The sequence below is a fragment of the Zea mays genome, chromosome 4, assembly GCF_902167145.1.
Source record: "Zea mays cultivar B73 chromosome 4, Zm-B73-REFERENCE-NAM-5.0, whole genome shotgun sequence".
Classification (NCBI taxonomy): Eukaryota; Viridiplantae; Streptophyta; class Magnoliopsida; order Poales; family Poaceae; genus Zea; species Zea mays.
In genome coordinates, this window is record NC_050099.1 from 56,842,203 (window position 1) to 56,848,876 (window position 6,674).

General features: G+C 38.2%; 1 long non-coding RNA gene across 3 annotated transcripts; it reads left to right on the forward strand.

Moving 5' to 3' along the window:
* Nucleotides 1-2,476: 2,476 nt before the first annotated feature.
* LOC109946019 (uncharacterized) lies at nucleotides 2,477-5,926 on the forward strand. Of its 3 annotated transcripts, XR_002269099.2 has the most exons (4): nucleotides 2,477-3,488; nucleotides 3,598-4,414; nucleotides 4,975-5,041; nucleotides 5,415-5,926. It is a non-coding gene; the product is annotated as an uncharacterized lncRNA (long non-coding RNA). The 3 variants fall into 3 exon arrangements; XR_002269100.3 differs by lacking the exon at nucleotides 2,477-3,488 and having other exon boundaries at nucleotides 3,936-4,414; nucleotides 5,432-5,490; XR_002269101.3 differs by lacking the exon at nucleotides 2,477-3,488 and having other exon boundaries at nucleotides 3,936-4,414; nucleotides 5,426-5,447.
* The last annotated feature ends 748 nt before the right edge of the window (nucleotides 5,927-6,674 follow it).

Below are 6,674 nucleotides of genomic sequence, written 5' to 3' on the forward strand. Positions count from 1 at the left end.
CATTTATCCTGATATAGGTTGCCATTCATGATATTTCTAGGTTGCACATATGTTCCAAGCGCTAGGACTGAAAGGATGCCACTTGCTATTTTGCTGAATTATAACCTATGCTTAATCTAGATGATTCTTCATTAAGTGAATAGGTAGCTGACCCACATTCTTGCTGAATTATAACCTATGCTTAATCTTGGATCCAATCAACAAACAAATAAGTGCCACAAGCAAACCCACCCTGAGAATAACAGCAGTGATTTTCTTTTGTTCCACATTCTTGGTTTCCAATGCATGTTTCTCTTCTTTTGATATACCGTTTTCTTTTACCGATGCATCTCTATCTTTATATGTGTCCAAAGCTCCAAATTGAAATGATTTAGTGCTTGCACTGAAAAAGGAACATTCTGTATGCTAATTCTCTAAAATGTGTATGGCTGAAATCGATATATTTGCAACATAGGAATGACCTTTTTTAACAATTTGATGGAGCAGAATGGAGGATAATCTACCAGTTAATGTCCTGGAATATCAAGAACTTGCTAAGAAATTAATTCTGAAAAAAGTCATTACACGCTAAGAAAAATAATGTGCAAGCTACTGAATTTGCAATCAAGCAAGGGTGGTTGCATACTGTCGATATTGGATACTTTGATGAGGGAGGTCAGCTTTTCGTAGTTGATAGACTTAAAGAACTGATTAAGTACAAAGGTTTTCAGGTAAAGATTCTCATTTTTTCGCAAACAAATGTTTAGTTTCTGCAAACTTTTATTTATAATTATGTGGGTGGTGAAAATTAGTAATCTGAACAGTGCTTACTGAAAGGAGACTTTGTCCAGCCTCATTTGGGTCCTTTCTGCAGCTAACGTTTGCAGTTCTACTAAGCATTTATATTTATACAAAATATTATTCAGTAGATTGATATTCTTTGCTTACTATTTGATCTAACTATCATAAAATGGATTATCCTTCACATATGTTATTTTACCTTTTGAATCTTATATCATTTGTTTTTTTTTCTTTAGTCGAATTTCATATTTTTCTTCGGTAGATTGCACCCGCCGAGCTTGAAGGGCTACTTCTGTCTCATCCAGAAATTATTTGAACTCTATGTTTTGTAGTGGGTCCATGTGACGGCAAGTCTTGAACTAGATTCATTGTTTTGCTGGCCTGGCTAACTAACAAGTACAAGTCAGCAATGCCATCAATTGGTTTAAATATATAGCAGTCATGAAACTCCTAGAGTCTCAATCTTGTATGGAGTTTCAATTAAAGACTTGCATCAGTTGACTCATAATTGGTTGGGTATAGGTGCTTTAGTTCTACACCATGTTTGGAAAATTTTGATGGCTTTCTTGCCCTCAATTAAGAAATTTAGTAGATTGGGAAATATGATATTTTCTTTAGCAATTTGAGAAAATTCGATTAGCTTATTTGGATTTGTAAATATTACCATTTCCCCCGCGGATCAATGTTTTTTGAAACTAGAATCAGAATTATCAATTTGGGTCAATGTGAACAGAATAGTGTGCATAGTACTATTTGTCCATACCGACGTCCTCGCCGATGACACGGGATGAAGTCCCCACAGAGCGGCTAGAGTCGAGGGTCGAGGAGCGGGAGGGAGGAAGGGTACTGGGCCCTAAAGGAGAAGTACCAAACTGGGCTGAACCCGCAGGAGAAGGTGAAGCTAGAGAAGGAGCCCATGGGGCAGTTCGTGGATGACGACATCAGGGACCTGCCTAGATCTCCATGGAGGAGATCGACGCTGCCAAGCTCACCAAGGACGACGTCGACGTCCGCCTCAAGTGGTTCGGCCTCTTCCACCGCTACAAGCACCAGTGTACGCCCACTAACTCTACACCCCCTGCAATGGTGATTTACTTGCTGCTCTTAATGCAGTCGTTTGCGATTCAGTTTTAGACGACCATGTTCTTCAGTTCTTGGTGCACTAATTCTACAATGGTGTCTCTGAGATCCATTTTATCAATCTGGCCTGTGTTAGGATATTTGATGGTACTACCATCCCCAATCATTTGAAGTTTTGACAGAACAATTTTTTTCATGTAGCACGCTCCTGATAAGCTGCCAGCCTTGCCTTTGCTTCACCGTGCAGCTGCTCGATAACACTATATATGTGCCTCTTGTAGGTTGTTGTTGCTGTTGGTAGGAGCGACCCCACGAGCGTGACACGGACAAAGTAGCCTTCGGTGCCAGGTTCGATTTGGTTTCTGCTAAGTTTATCACTCCTACATTTTCGCAATTAGTTTCTATAAATTATATCACTCCATTTCACTCCTATGAAATTACTGCGACTTAATTTCAATCGAGGTCATTCTTCTTGCTCCTTCGCTTTGCTTAGCAGTAAAGACAATAACTTCATTTACCTTGCTCAATAGTTTGCCTTTTAATTTGAACAAAAATCTAATCACCTGACATTGCGTGGGAGGTAAGCTCCTGTTTTTCACAAACTTTATCGGTGGACAGTTCACAGTCCTGACAGACCCATTAATCTGATAGAACAGTTAGCATTAGGTAATTATTTTGGCATTGGCAATTTTGATCTACTCCTATTTTAAAACGCCATCATAGGGGTGCTTGCATTTCTTGTTCATGGTTTTATTGCTCAAGTAAAAATGCCTGCTTTTTATATTACTTATTACATATGCATGGAAAAGCATGTAGAAGGTAACACCAATAAAGTTTGGATCATATGTTTCCATCTATAATTGTTGTCTTGGTATTCTCAATCAGTGGACTTGTGCATCGGCAAAATTTGCAGTCTCCATAAGGATGCTAATGATAGGTCCTCAACACAAGCCTTATTGGTAAGCTGAAAAACAGCTTCACACCTTCATTTCATTTCAATAATCGTCTGCAAGACTAAACCACTTATCTTATCCTTCCCTTTCTGTTGTCTTCGATGCAGGACCATCCATTCTTGAGCGTGTATGATGACCTGCATGTAGATAGGACGAGATCTCCCCTCGCCACCTTCAAGTAATGATAATGTACTTGTTCTTTTAATCTTTTCTTTTTATGTATCCATCGTTGTGCACATAAGTGATACATTTTATTTTACAGTTTCAGGCAACTCTAATTTTTTGTCCTCCTTATTAAGCGAAGGGTGTGGTGACGCATTTCCCTTATTGGGCAAGGGTTGGGTTGTGTAGTGAGCTGTAATGATTCACAATTCACCTGATATCATGATCTAGATGGTTTTCTGAAATGTGCATTGAGCCATTAGGAAACACAAATGGGGTGTATTGATAACAAATCTTTTTAGTCACAAAGATTTTTTTTCTTGGAACCATTAATAGTTGGCCAACAGCTACAATGGTACAAGCGTTTGTTTTAATATGTTGTGAATTGCAATGGTTGCAAGTGCCTTTGTTTTTTGTTTTGCAAAAAGCAGACCACTTATCTGGTCTCAAGGTTCTTCATGGCCTTGACTCTCAAAGATTAGAGTATTCTTGTCAATGGGGATATCAATGAAGGTAAAGTTTCCACCCCCTATCTTTTCTCTACCTACCCATTTTCTCTAAAATACAATAAAACGCTTTTGAATTATTGAGTTTGAAGAATTTTTGTAATCTTCTCTTGTAGGCTTGCTTCGCCTTTGTCACAAGCTTCATTGTGTAAGGAAAGAATATGCATACACATTTAAAAGCACAAGCTTATCTTATCAGTGTTCCGAGGTTACCAGGATCTTGCAAGGTAGGGGCACCATAGTTAGCATGAGACCCACTGAACGAATATGCATAACTACATTTGCATTAAACAGAAGATTGGGCCAAATGAGCTACAACATAAGATTTTATTTGATAGAAGGGTCTAATGAAAACATTGGACCATGAGAGTGCAGAGGCAGGGCCATTGCTACTGCAAGTCGCCCCTAAGCCTGGTACTAAGAGTTGTAGGAGGCAATAATTCATAGTTATCTTTGCCTACATGCTATTCTCTAAACACAATATTTACGAGCTTGATAGGCCTGTTTTGGAATACAAATTATGTGTCCGATAGGTAAATAATTTATGCAATGATTCTTAGACCTTTGGCTCTTACTGCTTCAAGGATTAATGTGTGACTGTTTAGCCTTCATTCCAAGCGGTATGCCACTAATCTCAAAAATTGCTTCTACGCAATATTTACTTGATAATTTATAGATTTGTTGTTCCTTAGAGATATTTTTTCATGTAATAGGTTATAAGGTTGTTCATGACATATAGAGGTTTGTTGGTCATAACTTATACTATATGAAGATTATGGGAGTCAGCCCTAAATTCACATTTTCTGCAATCTACAGATTCATGTAAAAAAGTTCAATCTACAACAGCATTTCCTCAAAATGTCTAACAGACTTGTTTTCTTCAGGCTAGGGACCCAGGGGCTACACATCTTATAACTGAAAAACACATGAGCAGTATGTTGTTAACACTTTTTTTTCTTGTTTGCGTTTTATAGATAGAGGTATATAATATGGAGACAAACAATATTTAAATCATTAGAGACCCATGTAACAAAAAACAGATTGTTTAACTATTATGCTCACTCAATATGGAGATCCTCAAGTATCTTAGAATCAGTTGGGCAAACACAAATTTACAGTCATAGTTTTCTTTTATGGTTTTTACAAATACTTGGTTTGCACTATTGATGAAAACATGGTATTGTTTCAAGCCAACCTTGAGCATTCATCGGAGAAGTTTGAAAATGTTACTATCCTTTCTGCTCTTAGTAAAATAGTTATTGGACTGTTACAGAATGATCAAATATTGACCTATGCTAATCAAGAGTTGAACGAAAGAAGTGAAGATTCTTCTGTGTGCAGACAACCAAAACTTTTCTTGAATTGCCTCAAGATTGTTAATACATTTGTTGACTTACACTTCTAAATGGGATACATGTATCTGTACCTCCTAAGTGCCCATGAGGATGACCCCTGTCTAGTTTAGTAATCTATAGGCTTTTTATGATATGCAGGTTTATGAGGTTGTCAAGTTTTCATTTCAATGCAAATCCAGCTGGACAACACCATGTCACAAAGCAGGTATTTAAGCAGATTTACAAAACCACAAACTTGTTAGATGATTTTATTGGAAGTAAGGTGCTATTAGGAGTTTACATTTTAGTTTTTAACTTGGTTGTGCTTCAAGTTTTTTCTACTTTATCTAATTTTGTTGGGCATCTCACATAAAAGGAAGATGTTATTCTTTTCGAGGTTTGTGCCATACTCATAGTACAAAGTAAAAATATAGTTGTTCATGTTTCTAAGGGCATCAACTTCATTTAGCATGAGATGCCTTCCCTGCTCCATGATAATAGTTGCACACATTATTTTTACCTTCTGCTGATCGACCGACACAAAAAATTGTCTCTTGTATCTAACTGCATTGCTACTGTATTTATTTCATTGGTTTCAGTGTGCTTCTAGCTACAGTTCAGTCTTGGCGTCATCGAATCAATGAAACATGAAGTTAGAAGCACATTGAGATCCAGTGGCTTGTGACCAGTGGCTTGTGACTCCTTGACCCTTTAGAGGAAGCGCGCTAGAGTCGTTGGCAAGAAGAAGAGGATCGCCAAGAAGAAGTCTGAGGCTGCCGAGTAACAAAAGCTTCTTGCTCAGAGGCTGAAGGAACAGAGAGACCGTGAGAGCTTGGCCAAGAGGGGGTCCAAGCTTTCTGCCGCTTCCAAGGCTTCCGCTGCCACCTCTGCTTAAGAATGTTCGATGCTTTGAGATGTTTCAAGACCTATCTTGTTAGAGCTTAAATACCTTATGCTACTCTGATTGTGTTGCAACTTGCAACTGCCCCTGTACTTGATAGATTTGTATTAGATGCTCAAGCTATAGAGGGTAGGTTCCTAATTATGGCCATGTGACTATGTACTAAATTATATATCTGTTGCTAATTTACAATACATACAAAATAAGTTTACTCCGACCATCTTGTAGAAAAACAAGTTATAGTGACTAAGGATGTTTGAATTGCTCCTATGTTACTTTTGATATTCATGCTTGTAATTCCATTTACAATGTGAATATTGTGTATAGTAGCCATAACATGATAATAGATTGTTAGGGTCACTCATCAAATATTACTATGTGTCGTCGCAACGTACGGGCACTCCACTAGGGTTTAGGGTTTTACCTGTTGTGCCCTGTTAGGGTCACTCATCAAATATTACAAAGGGCAGGATCCATTTACAGTTGGAGCAGATACGCATGACGGGGGCACACATGAAACCTCTGTGATATCACTGTTGTGCCCTATCCCCGTGGACTGCCGGTCGTCGACGCGTCTACGGTTGGAATGGACGGCTGGGAGAGCTCCCCCTCTTTTTTCTTCACTTTTATTACGTTACCTTACTCTCCGGCTCTGAATAGTTTATTTCTCGTTTGTAGAGAAATTAAATCTGTAAACTATAATAACATATACCGAATAAGTATTACTGACACAATCATAAAATATTTTTTATTTTTTATATTGAAATATATCTGAAGACAAAAATTTCTAAAATGGCCAAGGATCGGCTCGGAGAGTTCACGATGATCAGCTCGAGGAGCTCATGAAGGAGGGGATGCATGCAGTCTTGGTTAAGGATCGGCTCGGGGAGTTTGCGATGGATGTGTTTCGAATTTTTGGGCTTTCCTAACCTTTGATTTGGTTTGGTTGACATTTCTT